The sequence below is a fragment of the Stegodyphus dumicola genome, chromosome X1 (assembly GCF_044657685.1).
Source record: "Stegodyphus dumicola isolate Sdum_Otavi_A_Nest chromosome X1, ASM4465768v1".
In the NCBI taxonomy this organism is placed as follows: Eukaryota; Metazoa; Arthropoda; class Arachnida; order Araneae; family Eresidae; genus Stegodyphus; species Stegodyphus dumicola.
In genome coordinates, this window is record NC_140780.1 from 196,600,230 (window position 1) to 196,618,917 (window position 18,688).

Here is an 18,688-nt window from a genome sequence, read left to right on the forward strand (position 1 = left end):
CCTGGGCGGAAACTGAAGAGTTAAAATACGTATCTGTAACTGTGCTTTTAGCTGTACGTTAAGTAAAAATTTATTTTTTGTCAAAGATATCCTCAATTTGTCTTTGAATTAATACGATGGCATACAATGGCCTTAAATATGACAGAATAACTAAGATCAATTTATATTACGACGTAAGAATAGCATTTCCGTAAGTAAAAGGAACCGAAAGATGAATTTCGGAATGTTGAAGCAGAAGTCTTTCAGTATATGATTAATTTAATTGCAAACTCAGTGGTTCATATTGATATATGGTTAACAAATGTTCGCATTTACATTTACAGCCGTTTTTCATAACTGAAATTACTCCTGTTCTTCTTAATTTAAATAACAGAAGACGCAATTTCTCTTAAGGAAATAATATATTGTGCATTCCACCTTCCCTAGAAGTACTCTAATCAATTGAAAATTTCGTGCAGATGGGGAAGCGCTTAAAATCTACTCAATGGAACCACCTAACTTCCACTTCCATTAGGTTAGATCATCAATTTTTTATAACCTTGCATTATTTTTTCAGTTTCAAATAAAAGAACAAAAAAAGAAACGTGACATATTCCTAGCTCTTGGTGTTTCAAGGCCGTCTTCAAACGTGTTCATTCAACTTCCATCAGTGTAATCGTGCATGCAGCTAATGACGGGTTAATCGTCAACGAAACATAACTATCTGCTATAGTAGATATGTATTTTAATATTCAGCTTCGCTGGGATAATACTAGGTAATCTCTCAAGCCAGACACAGACTGATGGACAACGAAAAGTAATGTTTGCAAAGCGAGATGTTTCAGGATAAAACAAACGAGGGGGCTATCTAAAAGCCCTCACACAAAGCCGTTAATGGGATTAATTGTGAGTCTCTTTTCAACAATGACAATTTAAATTATATTTTATTCAAAAATATTTATTTTTCATTCGAATTTATTCAAAGAATGGAGGCATCAAATTACCGTTGGCAGTTTTAAATGAACTGTAGTCTTGAAGATAATATATCTAAATTTAAAATATACATTAATAATATAACTATTTATATTATTCAAAATTTTTAGAATTTGATAAATGATGAGTATTTATTGATCAGATTCAATGTGGCTCCCTTTAAACCAAATGAATTAGGAAATCACTGTTAAGAAGCATATATTACTTAATAAATTATTTTCTTCGAGCAAGATTGAAATTAATTTCAGGCATACAGGACTCCTTTTCTCCTATAATAACTCTCAAAGAGCACCGCATATAGGTTGGGTCATATGAATAGCCGCCCAAAGCAAAGTCTTTAAGATGCCGAACTGGTCAAAATTTAAGTAACTGCTTTCCTAGTATTGGTACAAAACGTAAAAATAATTTTTTTAGCTACGTTAGAGTGCTTCCTATGCATATTTCTGCCCGGAAGGTGAACGAAACTTCATCAAAATTTAAGTAACTGCTTTCCTAGTATTGGTATAAAACGTAAAAATATTTTTTTAGCTATGTTAGAGTGCTTCCTATGCATATTTCTGCCCGGAAGGTGAACGAAACTTCATCTGGAGCGGTATCTAAGTTTGTTCTTAAATGGGAGATAACATCACTAATGCTCTCATTTTAAGACTTTCTTTGCTATTTTGAGACAATCTTTGTCATCGAGATGATATCCACTGCCAAAGACAATTTTGTCGTTCACAGTCTGTACAAGAAAATCTGATCTGAACACGGACTTTTACCTGAATTGAACACAAACTATGGAATAACATAAGATACATAGTACCTATAGCGCACGAACCAAACTGCAACGTTAGTTATCTTCCATGCCGTTTTATAAATTTTGTTCAATTTTTTATATCGTGGGCATAGTAAGTAGCTATTTAGAGAATTGCAAGAGAAACCTACCGTTGAAAATCTAAGAATGTTTTCTACCTAATTTTGCACCCTTTTCACTCTCAACTGCGATATCCAGGGTTGTTTATCTATTAAAATAATTTTAATATATTTTAATGAAATATGTTGTATGTATATGCATGCTCTCTCTATATCTCTTTCTCTCTATATAAGTGACCGATATCTATAATATGTATAAATATCGTATGCATATATTATATATATCAGTATCCAGAATTAAGTTTACAAGCACAAAACATGTGATACTTAAAAAAATAATTGGTTTATTGTAATGAAATTTTATAAACAGATATCATTACAACGAGACAGCCAATTGCAACGTAAAATAAACAAGAATAACTATTCTGCAATATGCAAGTGAAATAAAGAACGCCAAAACATAACACCTTGTATTTCCAAAATGGTTCGTCTAATAAGCAGCTCGGCCATCCAGCACAGTTTTAGAAACCTCACAAGGGACCCTGATACTGTAAACAAGGCTATTAATCATAAAAGTTTGTAGGAACAAATCCTAGTTCTCTAAAAGTGAGGATTTTAACTTATGTTAAACAAGTTAACAAGTTATCGTTATCGTGTCTTAGTGTGAGTTAACAAGTTATCGTTCACAGAAATAACATCCTCTCCAACAGCTTCCTGAACAAGCCTCACATATGATTCATGAACTGCATCCCTATAAAGCTCTTCGGTCACAATCACCGAAGACACAATGGTATCAGATCATCCAGCATGGTTCTGCCCGGCACAAGGAATCGACTTTTCTTGACTCATCACTGAAAATGGCATTGCCAAAATCCAGAAGCGGTGTGCCTGGCTTTGCGAGAAACGAATTCTCTTCTCCGAACTACTGAAGACGTTACATGCCGCTGATTGCCGAATGTAAATGGTTTACTAAGTGTCTTTACACAGTTTGCCTGGAAATTGTTTTTCCAGACGCAGATGCGAGGTTGTTAGAGAACTATTTGGGCATCATATCTCTTTTGCTTCCTTGTGATGGTAACCGCAGTCTGAATTTGGTGCTATTACATGGATACTACAACTCGAGACAATCGTAACCATAGAGCGGTCTTCCACTTGAGACTCGTTTGCGTCAAGCTTGTAAGTTCTACATCTGAATCTATCATCTAAATGATTTCGAGGGCTCATCTTGACCAAAATCAGTTAGTACTGCAATTTTTCTTTTAAGAAACTCATTCTATTGAAGAATTTCACAGACATAGAGACTGGTCATAACGTTTTCATTAAAAAAATATCCTTTTAACAACAACCAGGTTCTCATGTTGTATTTGTCATTCCCCAAATTTTGAGTGACAACAAATTTTAAAACAGTAGTGGTAGCTATTTTTATTATATTTTAAATTATTGCAAAAATGTATTTGTAACTTTAATTTTAGACGCCAGATTAGACGTGCCTGTCATATGCGTAAAAGCTGAAAGTGACCTGTTGCGTACACATACAAAACACACGCATACAGATGATCCGAAAGTACTATTTGTAACAACGTAAGATCACACCAAGGTTTTTCCAGTTAATGCTTTATTTTTTCTCGTATTTTGCTTAAATTTCCCACGAAGCTTTGCTAATTATCGAGATACCGGAAAGGTTAGTACGGATACAGTAACGCGACTATATATATCTGATAATCTGAAAATTATTTGCCAAAAAAGAAAAAAAAAAAATACTATTTTATTTTACTACAACTAAAGTAAATTTGTTGATGAAATAAAAATCACATGTAAAAGTACAATGAAAGAATTAAGATCCATTATTAAAAATTCTAATATTAGAAACTAAAAAAAGACTTTGAACTTTTTTCCATAAAATGTTATTTTTAAAAAAAGATTTAAGCCTTCATAATTTTTTCGATTGTACAGTTATTACGTTTCTTTCTGCTAAAACTTATTAGTAATTTTACCTTCGATTCATTTGCAGATTTCCTCTGGGGACAGTCAACAGGGTTAAATAAAAAAAATAAATAAATAAATAAAATAAAATAAAATAAAATAAAATAAATAAAAAAAATAAAAAAAAAAACTGAACATTTTTTTTTAGTACTCAGTTGTATAGATATTATTATCTTATTTGCAGACTGTCGTAAATTAAGTTTAAATCATAACGTCACAATCTACGTTATGATCACATATAGTATGCATTTTACATTTCCTTTTCATAGCTGTTTATGATGCACAAAAGATTTAAAATCAAACATCGAGATTCGAATTTGAAATGCAATATTTTTTTTTAAATATGAAAGGAGAATAACGCAGCAGCATAGAAAGCCATTAAACTGCACTCAATTATTATTAGTTGACAAATAGACTAATTAAAATTTAACTCAATCAGTGGATATCAGATAAACTGGAGCAAAACGTAGATTCATGATTTCATTCACAATTTATTTTTAAGTACGTTATAGAATAAAGAATTGTTTTCGGTTAGTTTTTTTATCAAAAATTAATTAAAACAACCTAACAATAAGATTTCAAAGCTTTAATTAGCTTATTATTAATTAACGGAGATTACTGATTAATTGATATGCTTTCAAAAACTAAATAAATTTTATAAAACGGTAATCATATGGTGACCAAGAGAAACAAATCAATTTTCGGCTTTATTTGGCATATATTTCATTACATTATGGTATTTTAAAAATTTAATTTAAGTGAATTTTAATACCCTGGGGAATCATTAAATCATTAAAAGGATGATGGAATTTCAGGAAATCGAGATCGTGGGAAAGAAATCCTGATCACAGCCAGATCGTACCATAATCAATCAAACACCATTTTATGGAGTGTAAAAACTCCTATAGTTTAAATTGAAAGGCTTTTACTGACTCGGAATTACTTTGAAGCTCAAAGGTTCCCAATTGAAGCCTTCTGTATTTTTCTCTTTTGTTTTCTCTTTAAGTTTACCAATAACCTTTCGAACATTTCTCTATACATGTGCACTATGCACTAACCTGCACAGATTAAGAATTTTGCATAATGAATTTCCGGATATTTTAGCTCGAGATTAGAGAAGGAAGGAAGATGATTTCCATGCAGTTTCCATGGTATTAGAGTCATTCATAGACGTCTTCTCACATAGGCTTAATATTACGTTAATAATATTCAATACCAAAGGCGATTTTTTTATTTAATTTTTTAAGAATCGGACTTGCATTTTAAAACAAATTTGATCTGCCCGAGAAAAGACAAATGCCAAAAGAAAATTATTTGCTTAGCTCAAAACCTTCGACCATGGAGTTTGTTACAGCCTCCATTGAAAGAAAGAAACAGAAAGAAATTAAGTTTCAAATTTAGATTGATACATAAAAAATGTGTGGAAAATAATTTAGTATTTACCTTGAAATGTATTAAGGCCAGGGGCTCCTAAATAAAAAGAGTTAAGATAATTTTAAAAATTAGACTTATAAGGTATTTCTCCCACTTTCCTAGCGTGCCTTCGTGGTGTAGTCGTTCTGTATGCTGAGCTGGTATTCCAGAGGTCCGTGGTTTGATTCCCGGCGAAGGCGGTTGCTAATTTTTCATCTCTCCGGCTTTTCCAAAGAAAAGAAAAAGTACCTAATGCCTCTACAGTGGCTCCCGAACTAAAAGGGTGTTGGATGAGGTTTCTCCCCCAGGATTTAGCGATAGGGTCCCCTAAAAACACCAGTCGACCTTTAAAAAGGGCAGTATATAAAGTATTTCTCCCACTTTCCTAGCGTGCCTTCGTGGTGTAGTGTTTCTGCACGCTGGGTCGGTATTCCAGAGGTCCGTGGTTCGATTCCCGGCGAAGGCGTTGTTGATTTTTCATCTCTCCGGCTTTTCAAGAAAAAAAAAAAAAAAAAAAAAAAAAAAACCTAATGTCTCTACAGACTAATTTGAAGCATTAATTAAAAGAAAGTACAAGGAAAAGATTTATCTACGTGAGTTACATCTCAGTTTTCGCCATCGATACCACAGAATATGGAATCTAAGCGTTTGGTACCCTAGCATCAGCCTCTCAGGAGAATATTCACATGAACATATTTTAAGTGCCCTCTTCTGCAAAAGCACTGTAGTCGCACTTTGTGACTTATAGATATGAATACCCTATCTACAGCGTAATGGATTAAATCGCTTAGCCCACATTCAAATCCTATAGCGAAAAGCTGCTGTATGGGTTTTTGTGCAGTGTGTAAAGCAAATATTCTGTAGCCTATCCCACCAGTGTAGTTTGCTTTAATTAATTAACCAACTCTAATGTGCATATATTGTTCGTAATTTGAATCGGAACTCACTGGCGAGACAATAAGTTAACCTCCGCCTATATGTAATTTACATTCATTATACATTTTCTTTTTCTTTTAGTGAATTTACTTTTGGAAGCACAAAATTATTACGCAAAGATATCGCATATATGCGCAAAAGATATCGCATATAATATTCACATATTTTAAATTTGTTTCTAACGATTTACTGCTGTATATAATAAAATAGAGTGTTCACAGTATATTCCTTTTTACCTAATTAAGCATGACTGTTGAAAAATAAACAAATACAGAATTAAATAAATAAAGAAAGAATAAAGAAATAACATAGGCTTAACAATAAACGCATATAATAAAGAAAGAAAAACATGCAGAAATAATATACAGAATAAAGAAATAACATACAAGAAAAGAAATAGCGTGGGCACTTTACAAATGAGGCGTAAGTATAGCGAAAATTTGAGAATTAAAAAAATTCCTATATGATCATAAGGCAGATAAATTACCATAGTTTCCTATTATTTGATCGAGATGAATGTGCTTCCCCTCAGAAAACAAAGTATTATCCATTATAGCCTATTTTGATTTATTTATTTATTTTATTTTATTATTTATATTTTTTTTTATTCAGATTTCCGCTGATGTCTTGCTTTTGGTCCACTGGTGCTGCACCGCAGTTTCTTCAGTAATACTTGCTGTTGAAGTTCATTAGGTTTTGTTTATTTTAGTCATGCTCTAGAGCTTGAAATGGTAAACATGGTAATTTTTTTCTTAATTTTGCTTGTGTTACTTCTTGTTTTCCAACTGATATATTTCATCTTAAATGAAAGTTTTTGGTTGCTCTCAGTGATGAAGGATCACCACATTGAATATTATCAACGTTTGCTTTTTCTAGCAATTATACCTACATTTGCTATCATTAAACAGCAAAAGCTTTATACGCACTTTACAAAAAAAAAAAAAAAAAAAAAAAAAAAATGTTTATTAAAACTTACACATGCGCATATTTGTATATGCTTACGTAGATCTAGCAAAGAATTAATACCAATTAAGCAGCATGGTAACTTGAAGAAATTTAATTTCTTATTGTGTTGGGTTACAACACTGAAGCATCTTAAGAATCTCAAATGTTTTTACACAAAATACATACCGGTTACATAATTGAGACGCAGAGGTAAGAGCTGCTTTAATATCTAATTAATTTTTTTACGATTACAGGGTTTTCTACAGTAATGAATTTCAAGTCAGCGGTTCTTGATTGCACCCAAATTGTAACGGCGTATTTCGCCACAAAATTTGTCTTTCCCATCCCCTGATGATGAGTAGTGATGCCGCTTCTTTCTTTCTACTCTGCCACTTAGGATGTTAATAACAGGTTCAAGAAAATTTGAAAGGCCGCCAAACATCATGCAAGCTGAATATTCACGATACGCCAAGTGACGGGTTTGCTTTTCGTGTTAAGGTCAGTTTAGACTTCTTTCTCCCCTCCCTCCTTTAATCAGAGAACCGATCGCGAAACATGCATTCAGAGCTAGCTCTTACTTTTCGTCTTTTATTTTCATTGCAGTCCGAGTGATAAATTACCTTCTTGAATTAAATTCTAAAATTATAGTAGTGAAAAAACATGATTGATTTTTGTTCCTTTCTTTCTGAAAGCCAGCAGGCAAATATATTTTCTGTGTTTGTAACATAGATTCTTGCATTTAAATTCTTGGAATTTAATGGGAACCAGAGGCATTTTGTAAGTTTTAAAGCATAAACTCATATCCAGCAGAACTTCGATAGCTCAAAATTACGATAAACAATGACTCTCTTTGAATGATTTATTTTATGAATGGCACGCCAAGTAAAACTGAATATTCCATTTACTTGCACTTGAGATTAAATTATAATTATCATTTTTATTTACATACGTATTTGCCTTTCTTTTTCAATAAACCAAAGTGCTATCCCAAACCAGAAAAATCAAGTTTCAGATCTCGTTTATAGCTTTTTTAAATGTGAAGAAACTTGTGCTTCCATCTTTTTTTGCTCATTAAGTCTTCTTTACAAGCAACAGCATTTTTATTCTTGTGAGTTTTAAAAATTCACTTTTACTTTGTGAGTATCTGAAAGTATATAATTTCAGAAAACTGAAATTTGTTCTAGATGAGAAATCTTAATTTTTATTTGTGGCGAAGCTACTTATAATAATTGAAATTCTTCGCTTTTATTTTACGTTTTAAAATATTTATCGTTATTTTCTTTTAAAAACAAAATGTTATAACTTTAAAATATTATTTTTTTAAACTACTTACATTAATGCTTTTCCATAATATTTCTTCTCTTGAGAGATATTTCTCTCTTTAAGAAAAAGAAATATTATCAAATGCAAAGAAAATATTAAGTTTAACTGTCACTTCCAGACGGACATATGCTGTCTGATTCGTCATCAAAACTATAGGATTGTGGTTCACCATCCATTTATATTGCATTTTTAAATAAAAATTTTAATTTTTTTCTTCGAAGCATGGTTTTACAACTGAAAGATTGAATTTTTTTACTTTAATTATCTTTTAATATTTTTCAAACATTGAAATAATTTTCATTATTAATATTAATGATCGCAAAAGTTTCTATTTTGATTTGTTAAAATATATATATATATATATATATATATATATATATATTGTTAAAAATCTATTTAAATATTTGCGTTTATATGAATGTATTTTGGTTTTTATGTCCTTTTAAAATGTTGTGCATTAGTTTTTGTTGGTTTAGTGCATTTTATATGGTATTTTCTTTTGATGTATTGTGTATTTTATCGTGTATTTCCTTATCATGAATTGATAATAGTTTATTTTGTTTTTGCATATTTAACACACATAAGTTTTTGTACGGAATTTCAATGAGTCATTTGACGTTAAATTGCAAAGATACTCAATTAAAATCAGAGATACAGTCAAAAATCCTTCACAGCCTTCGGCAACATTTGATGATGTCTTTCCAACTTGAGGATTTTGGAGACGTTTTCAGAAAATGTACTTCGAATAGGGTGTTATTGAATATTTCTCATTGTGTATTAAAAAGGTGAGAAAATTAACATTATAAAATACTCGGAAAACAATATTTTTTGGAATATGAAATACAAGTAATTTGCAATAATACAATTAATACTGGCGAATGCAATATTTAAATAAACTCTCACCAAGAGCTATTACGCGGATACTAAATGCTTTTAAACGAAGGAAAAGAATGGATATACGATCGTGAGCGTCGCATCTTGTCATAGTTCCTTGACAATTTACGAGAATTCTGTCATTTAAGTGCTTGTCTCTTGAGTGCTATTTAATATCATTATATATTCAAAGCAGACATCCTATTGTCAGACTGAGACTGGCAGCTTATGCATTAAGTCTTGTTGCTTGAAAATTATATAACTTAATATGGGTTTTCCGTACTATGGAAATGGGAGTAGTCTCCATTAAGATTCACAAAAGAGTAGTATTTACATAATGAATACAGGAAGCAAAATATTTAAACTGTGGCTCATTTTTTAATGAATATAATGTTATTATATAACCTCGGAATAATTAAACTAGAAGAGAACATGATTTACTACCATGGGCCATTTCTTAGGGGAGTATGTATCAAACTGAAAATTTTATAGCGCGTCTTTTTTTTTTTTTTTTTTTTTTTTTTTTTTTTTTTTTTTACTACAAAGTATTTAAATTACTTTAAATTAACCGAGTTAATCAATTAAAGAAAAAAAAAACATTTTAGGAATAACACCTGTGAGTTGAAATTATTGAATATTTGGTGTCAGCAGAAAACATCAAGGACGAAAACGTCGCGGAAAAATCAATGCAAGACGAAAACATCGTAGTACAAAACATGGGAGAAAAGAAAGCAAGGAGAAAACATTGCAGTTCTGAAACATCTTGGCACAAAACGCTGTCTAAAAAATACAGCAGTTAAAAACATTTGAAAGACATCGTCCTCAAAAATTTGATGGCAAAATAAAAAAAAAGTAAATACATTTTTTTAAAAAAATCTGAAAGCTTTCAGATTTTATATTACGCCCAAAAGGACGTTTTTTAACGTTTTGCGTGTTATCTTTATTTATTAAATATCATGTTCTTCACTCTTAAACCACACAAAATACAACTCAACAGCTCAGATCAGATCAGATGTATGATTATGACAAAGCCTCGAGGGGTATCTGCTAAGAGGAGGGATGCCTTCGTGGTGGACTTTCTCAGGGAAATTGGCTCGTATACACGTTGCACATGGGGAAAACCACGAAAACGCCCATGCAGCCAGGCCGTTCGCGGGATACGAACCTCGGACCGAACTACCAGTGTTCAGCGACTTTACCGCTCGGCCGCTGGTAGGCCCAATTCAACAGCAATATAACAAAAAAATTTTAAAAGAGCATATCTTTAGAATTTCCGTTACACAGACTCGCGCGCTGGAGATTTTTTTTTTTTTTTTTTTTTTTTTTTTTCTATAGTGTTGCCATTGCTCGTTTTGAAATCGTTGAATTTGTTAATAAAAAATTCGTTCAAGTTTTACGAAATTTTAAATAGATAATAAAACAAATTCGAAATTCAAAATTCGGGCTTTCAAGTCCCATGTTCGGTTGGAGAACTATGTTATTCAAAATTTGACGGCTCTAGGTACCTTGTTTTTACACAATGCGAGAAACATTCGTGCATTCATGCAGATTCCTTATTATTTAGTTTCTTTAAATATAATACACGGCCATAATATTTGGTGGCAACAGTTTGAAAAGTGAATCGACACAAAATGCCGTTTTGAAATTAATAGCCCTTCTGAGCTAACGCCCTTTGGGCTAAAATTGAAAAATAATAAATAAATAAATAAATAAAAATAAAAATAAATAATAAAACTAAAAAATAAAAATTAAAAATTAATAAAATAAAGCACCTACAAATCATTGCAGGAACATACAGGCATGCGTTTTTAGGTTTTAAAAATTTGCATAATGATTTGTGAGCACAAGAAAGAATGAGGAACATTTTTAATTTTAGACCTAATATTTTTGAGTTAACTAATAAATTTTTGCTGAAAAAAAAGGAAATTTAAACATTCAAAAGCTGAAAATGAGACGAAAAATAATGCTAGGTATAACAGTTAATATAATTTTAAGTTATATTTAAATAATAAAGGTCGCTAATCAATTAATCTCTTTTATAAAGTTTATTAGTAATTTTTCATTAAAAATATAGTCTAAAAAAGATTTGTTAAGTGATTTATTTTTTATCACGATATTTTCTACGACGATATTTTTTAAACTGCAAAGTTTTTTAACCGTTTATTTTCTACGACGATGTTTTCTTGTTTTCTTTTCTCCCACGATATTTTTGCACGGGGACGTTTACGCCTTGCATTGTTTTCTCCGCGACGTTTACGACCGTTGATGCTTTTGCCGGGATGCTTTCGCTTGTAAACCGAATATTTTGAATTACAGTTTTGGCTAGCATGTTATCGATTATATTAGAGCTTTTATGTAATATTGCGAACACATAGTTACTCCTTTTAATCAGATCCGTGTTTAGGTATTTTTTCACCAAAGGTAAAGACTTAAAGACAAAGACGCGCCCCTTAATCAAATTAACTGTACTTATACAATGTGCGTTTGTACAATCAACTTTGTACTGTATCTGTACGATTTTATATTGAAGACCTGGTTAAAGTAACATTTAGCCTAGGTAACTTAAACCTTTAACCTTTAGCCTTTAACCTAGATAACTTAAAACCTTTTTTAAAACTGTAACACTTATAACACTTTTAGCTAATAGGGCGTTACCCAGAAGGGCTATTAATTTCATTTTGGCATTTTGCGTTGATTCACTATAAATGTCGGCTCCCTTTTCAAACTGTTGCCACCAAATATTACAGCCCTGTATTATATTTAAAGAAATTAAATAATAAAGTATCTGCATAAAGGTATGTATGTTTCTCGCATGATGATAAAACAACATTACCTAGAGCCATCAAATTTTGAATAACGTAATCCTCCACCGAATACAGGCATATGGAAGCCCTAATTTGGAATTTGTTTTATTATCTATTTCATATTTTGTCAGGCAGTAAAGAATTTTTGATTAACGAACTCAACGATTTCAAAGCGAGGAATGGCAACACTGTGCGGGGAAAAAAAAAAAAAAAAAAATTATCTCCAGCGAGCGAGACTGCGTATCGGTAATTCTAAAGATATGCTCATTTAAAAATTATTTTGTGATATTGCTGTTGAATTGAATTTCGCGGTTTTAAGTACGAAAAACATGGTATTTAATAAATAAAAGTAACACACAAAACGTTAAAAAAAGCGCCCCATTGGGCGTAAGGTAAAATCTGAAAGCTTTCAGATTTTTTTTTTAATTGTAACTTCATACATTCAGAATAAAAAAAAAACCGAGAGTAACAATTTAAAGTTTTTAAATTGTTGCTCTCGTTAACGTTCTTAATAAAGTACATTTTTGATAAATATCAAATAATATTAAAATAATGTAAATAGCAATATAGTTAGTATAAAAAGTATTGCATTAATATTCTTGCCTTTTCGTAATTCACTTTTTCCTGTTTTTAACAAAGTAAAATTTGCAAATTGACTGTTTATTTAACGTCCTATAGAGAAAATAATGATATTTAATTGAAATTTTTTAACATTTTGCATAATTTTCCTTTTATTATTTTTTAAAATTCCTCTAGCTACTTTCTCTCTAGCAAGAGTATTTAATCGCGGTAAAAATATTTTTAATTCATTTTCCGAATGCAGATATGATTGAACTAAACTGTATTGCTAAATTTTCTTTAAAAGATCTGATCTTTCTGTTGGTAAAATTGAAGAATTCATAATATTTTGATGTTTAAGAGCTAAGTAATAAGATGCTCGTTTTAAAATGCCTGAATCCAAAGACATTTCTAACTGGCGAAAAGCGAGTTAAAAACGGGAATCACAACCTATGTTTGTCGTAAAATTTTTCATTTCTCAATTTCAGTTATGAGATTAAATTACCTGTCACTTTTTTCTTTTCGAACATGAAAATATATTTTTTTTTCAAAATGTTAGTTCTTTTATGAATTGATTTATGACAATATTATTTATTAACCTTTCTTTTCGCTTTTTTTTGCTCAAATTATGTTGATATATTCAACTTTAAAGCCAAATTTTTACATTCTCAAGAATATTTCCTATGCCCCCCCCCTGGCGGCATAGCTGCTAGTGGCGCTGACTGCCGTGCCGAAAAGTCCCACTTCAAAACTCGGACAAGGCATGGATGTCTGTAAATGTATAGTGTCTGTACGGCATAGGAGTACTCAAAATGAACGGAAAGCCGTAAATCCTCTCGAGTAGTTCGATGGGGGGGAAGAGGAATGGGAAACCAGGGCTGCCCTTTAAAAATTCCTTATTGTTTGTCCTGATTTTCTCTAAAAAAGAGGTAACCTTTCTATTCTGTTTGCTTAGCTCAATAGGGCAAAACATACGAGGGCTTTTTGCCTAAAGAGGCCGCATGAGGGCTATTTGCCTAAAGAGAAGGATACCTGCATGGAAAACAGAATAAGGAAAACTTGATCGCATTTATGTTATACATCCGAAAACTCACGATTTCCATGCGCCCATACAGTCAGAGCATTCGGTGTTAGGTTAATTCCTCTGTTAAGCGTGTGGCTTAATGTATAATTAAAGTTTCTGAGAGCAAGGTTTTATTTATATTTTCTGGTTCTTACAATATTAAATTCCACACATAAAATTTTAAACTATCTATTTAAAAACGTTATTAGTTTCAAACCTTTGCAATAAATTACCATGTGAGGCCTTCCATACATCTGAAGGATGTATAAATATGTAACATTACTAGCGAGCTAAAAATTGTATATAATATGTGATTGTAAGTTTTCTGTCTCTTTAAATTGTTAAAAATTAATCTTTTGATTTGATTTGTTGAACTTGTAAATAAAATATGCTTGTTGATACGCGTTAAAATTGAAAGTTAAAAATTATAACTTATTTCCTTAAATATATTTATAAAATTTCGCATCTCATTTTACAACCCTCTCAGCTCTTCAGCTGAGGAAAGTGTCTCGCTTGGCTAACCCTTGTCCGGGCTGTGCTTTTAATGATTTCTTAATCACCAAACTGATTAATTTTCTTCAAGGTTATTAAGTACATAAGCACTAAAAATCCTATGTTCTATAAAAACAGAATTAAACACTTTATTTAGCCTTAAAAAGTAAAATATAATATGAAAAAAATATTTTCCCTTTTTTTATTTTAATATCTTACATATGAGCAATAACAGCAAAAGAGCTTCATGATATACTTAAAACATCTTTAGCACGTCGTAGAACAATTAATAACATAGAACTTTCTCACGCATAAGATTTTGATGTCACGATATGTATTTAATTATTATGCATAATAGATCAACAGCATATGTACAAAGAAGGTTATGGTAAAACTAGAATAATATTACTTTTTAAACTGAACTGAATTTCAAAGGTAGACAAAAGCATTGCAAATATAAACTGAAGTTAAAGGAAGTTGAAAATTCGAAATCAAAATTTAAGTTCCTTATATGAAAACTGACGCCAAGTTTTAAAATCAAGGCTAAAAAAATTAACGTAGAAAGAAAAACGAAAGGCGCACTTTTTATATTAATGGAGTTCAAAGGTCAGGTTTAGATCTGCGAAAATGCTTTCTCTACAGAAAATAATTAATTTTTAGCATAAAACAGGCTTGGAATGATGAATGTCACCTATGTCAAATAAAAAAAGCAAATATATTTGAACACGCAGATTACATCTTTTTACCCTCAGGACATATTCTTAATTGTCAGTAACAGTGTACTGCATGGGTTCTCAACCTTTTTTACCCCAGCATCCCTTTCACCAATATTAGACAATTCCTCCCCCCTCCTCTGCTAAATTCGAAAACTACATATACATTTATTTAAACTTAGATTAGTTTTTAAACAAGAAGAAATATGAAAAATGTTGACAAGTAACAAAACTTGAATAAAAGTATTTTTTTCTATGCATAAACTAAAACTAAATCCTTAAGAAGTAAATAAAAGGCTGACCACATTTTCCCCTGAAACTATGTAATTTTTCCTTAGGAGGAATTCCCTATTGTCGAGAACGCCTGGTGTAATGAGCATGAAATGGGTGGTAGCGTGACATACAGCTAGTGATTAATCTTATTTGCCTCGCTAAGATTTTCATAAGCATCATCAAATTATTCATCATTTGTATGAGAAGTAAATGTTTCTGTGAATTTCATACAATAAATAAATAAAGAGCAAAGATATTCAAACATTTTTGAGGAAAGCGCTGATTACGATGTATAATTGCAACCTTTCGTAGTGAGTAAAAGATAAAATCTACTACTTAATTCCCATGCTGATGCAAATTTTGCGCGGTTTGAATAGCATGTATTTTAATTATTATTTGAATGAAATACAAAACTCCGAGTACTGTGACAGGTAACGTGGAATAACGAATGGGAATTTTTTTTTAAGTCCATCAACTTAATCCTCTTTAAATTATAAGAATGCTAGCCTTGGAGTTAAATATCTCATGTTAGAAGTACAACTTATTCATCAGTGAGAATGCTACAGTTCAACTGATTTCTTTATACACCTTGCATAATATTTGCCTTTCTGAAGTTTTAACAATTCTGCCGAGAGACCAAAGATGCGATGCATTAGCAGACCTATGCATTAAAAAATAGCTTTACCCAAGTATAAACATTAGAAAAGAGGTATAAATCGATGGAAGACAATCGTCTACAAAGAATGGCTGTGCTCGCGTATGCCGTAAACAATATCAAACAGTAGGTGTGGTTCTAGATTTGGGGTTAGGTAAGCCAGTAAAAGAGGTGTTGTGGACTGGTGAACCATTTTCCCAATACTTTGATATAGCACCCTGATATAGCACTTTGATATAGCAACTTTGATTTGATCCATATTTATTCTTTGATTATCATGCCACAAGTGGTTAATGGTTAGTAGAAGAAAAGCGATCACGTACCTGTATACCAACAGGAAACCTACATGGAAATACAGGTTTTCTGTTGGTATACAGTATATATTACAATCCAAACCTACTTGGACCATACAGCTATCATTCAGCACAACAATGCCCTGTGTTAGCGGCCCCGCACATCTGGTAAAACATTGATTAGAATAAGCACACAAATCAATTTATCACATTATCTTGATCCCCCAAACTTCTGACTGTAAGCCAATTAAATATATATAGTATATGACAGAGTACAGTAAGCGGGCGAAAGTTACTGAGCCTAGAAAGCGTAATGGGCATAAACCAACAGTGTTACTTTAAGAGAATCCTGGTTTGCTTGATTTTGAGTGTACAGGATGCTAGCGAACTTCTAGAATATAGTTCTAGGTGTCTATGAAGCTTGTTTTCACAAAAACGTGGGTCAGTATATTATTAAAAGTTAGCCAACTTGTTGTTACCTTCATACGATTAATGTAGAGCTAGCTTAAAGCACTATAAATTAATATAAACTTAATCATACAGGATGTCTCAAAACTCCACGTAAAAGTTCTGATGCAAGGAAGAGAACTTTGATTCGATCCATATTTATTCAGAGGGGGGGAAGGAAAAGCAGGACTGTGGAATAGATTTGTGATGTTTTAGCTCAGCATTCCAAATAGGAACACGGGGACTTCTCCTTAAAACTTATGGCATACAAACATGCATTATTTTACGAAAGCTGAGCTGGTGGATATATAACGTCGCATGTGTGCTAACTGACGGTAATGGACAAGGCTCTGTAAGAGAATTTGTAGGGAAATTACTCATGCAGACGTGTACTATAGAACAAAATTTTTGCGCGTTTCCATCAGAACTTGTGTGAACATGGATCTTTCAAGGTTCAAATACATTCTATTAGGTTACAATTCTGTGCCTATCAGCTGTTGTACTATTAAAATAGTACTAAATTTCGCTTGATAAAGGGTTTTAGCATTGCTTTCTGCGTTGAGTTCTTGCTCTGCCTTTGTGTCTCTTCCATACCCAGCGGGTGGAGTGTTCAGTCGTGTTTTCTTATGCAAATATACTTCCTATCGATGCTCTCTACCTGCTCTCAAAGCATGTATGTGGAGTCTTGAGAAACTTTGCATAGTTTTTAATAGTTTGCAGTAAAAAGAATGTTATAAGCTATCTAATAGTAGACTGAAACTGATTCGTAAAGTCAAGTTAAGATAAAATTTTACAAAATTTCTATTAACTTGTTATTGTTTGAGATACAATTATTTCAAAGATGGCTTAGTCAGAAAACGAATTCAGAAATCCATTTATTATTATTTTTTTAATCTCTGCTCACTGCAAACTTGTTATTTTAGCAAGACGTATTCCTCAGGTCAGTATTTCTACTTTTCATATTAGTTTGCAAACTTGTTAGAAGGAAGTGCGAAATAGGAAAGGACTGGAAGAATTCTTTTATGACCTTTTTTCCAGCTTATTATTTTCCAGATATTTAATTAAAAGAAATTTTAGGAGTTTTTACAATTTATTTCATGTGATAAGGAGGGATTGTTTAATATTTGAGTTTTCTTGAGTTATTTCTAGTTATTATTGGGCTGTGTGGGGATGCTTATTGTGCTTTCTTTCACAATAAATTGTTTATATGATCCTGCTTATCTGAAATTATTATTTAAAGAAACATCAACGATCCCGCAGCTCGCAACAATACTTTCTTTCAGAATTAGTTGCAATAAAAATTGAATAGTAAACTTTACAACGTGAGACGTGGCTATCGGTAATAGAAGCTGTTCTTTCTAGTACTTCTTCCCTTTCTCAGTTTCTAGTGAGATTGTAAAACAATTAAATTTCAAAAGCATAAGAACGAATATTCGAATAAGACTTGAAGTGCCAAGAAAATAGCGAATATTCGTTTCCTGTAATGCTTAAACACTGTTACAATATTAATTTTTTCCCTAATCATAAATCTTTTACGTACAAAAACAGCTCTGAGAAATTTCTTTTTTTCTTTTTTCTTTTCTTTTTTTTTTTTTTTAACTATAAATACCGCTGCAATCCAGCTACGCTCTCTCTTTTGCCGTTTGCTCTGTCTTGAATAATAGATGCCTCTCCGTTTATTCGCATTCTTCCATTTCTCTAAAATGTAGCTACGTATACAAAATTGTAGGGTGTCTATTGCACCCATAATCATGTGTGAAGCAAACATTGTATCTCCAGAATTGCTTTATACGATAATAAAATTATGCTGAATTCGGCCACATCCGCCTGCAAGTTCATCGTAAAAATTACATCTACGCAACCATTGCCATTACTGCTATAACAACCAACAAAGTTATTTTGGCTGTGACTAAAAGTGAATTGGTTTCATCTTCCACGTAAACTCCAACATTACATATTTATCCATTATATCAAAAATTTAATATATATGTACTAAATATTTTAGTGTTCCCTACAGTTGCTCCTGGTGCTTCGACACTTTAACAAAAATTACGCATAATATAAACCATTCACACTTTTTAAATATAAAT

At 31.7% G+C, this 18,688-nt stretch overlaps 2 long non-coding RNA genes across 9 annotated transcripts in view; one reads left to right on the forward strand and one right to left on the reverse strand.

Annotated features, from left to right (window-relative positions):
- Positions 1-18,688, reverse strand: part of LOC118197458 (uncharacterized) — a 471,813-nt gene that overhangs the window by 245,823 nt on the left and 207,302 nt on the right. The window lies entirely within an intron of this gene.
- Positions 1-18,688, forward strand: part of LOC118197459 (uncharacterized) — a 51,636-nt gene that overhangs the window by 18,390 nt on the left and 14,558 nt on the right. The window contains exon 3 of the long non-coding RNA XR_004759607.2: positions 6,772-6,890. This is a non-coding gene — a long non-coding RNA (uncharacterized LOC118197459). The remainder of the gene's footprint in view (positions 1-6,771; positions 6,891-18,688) is intronic.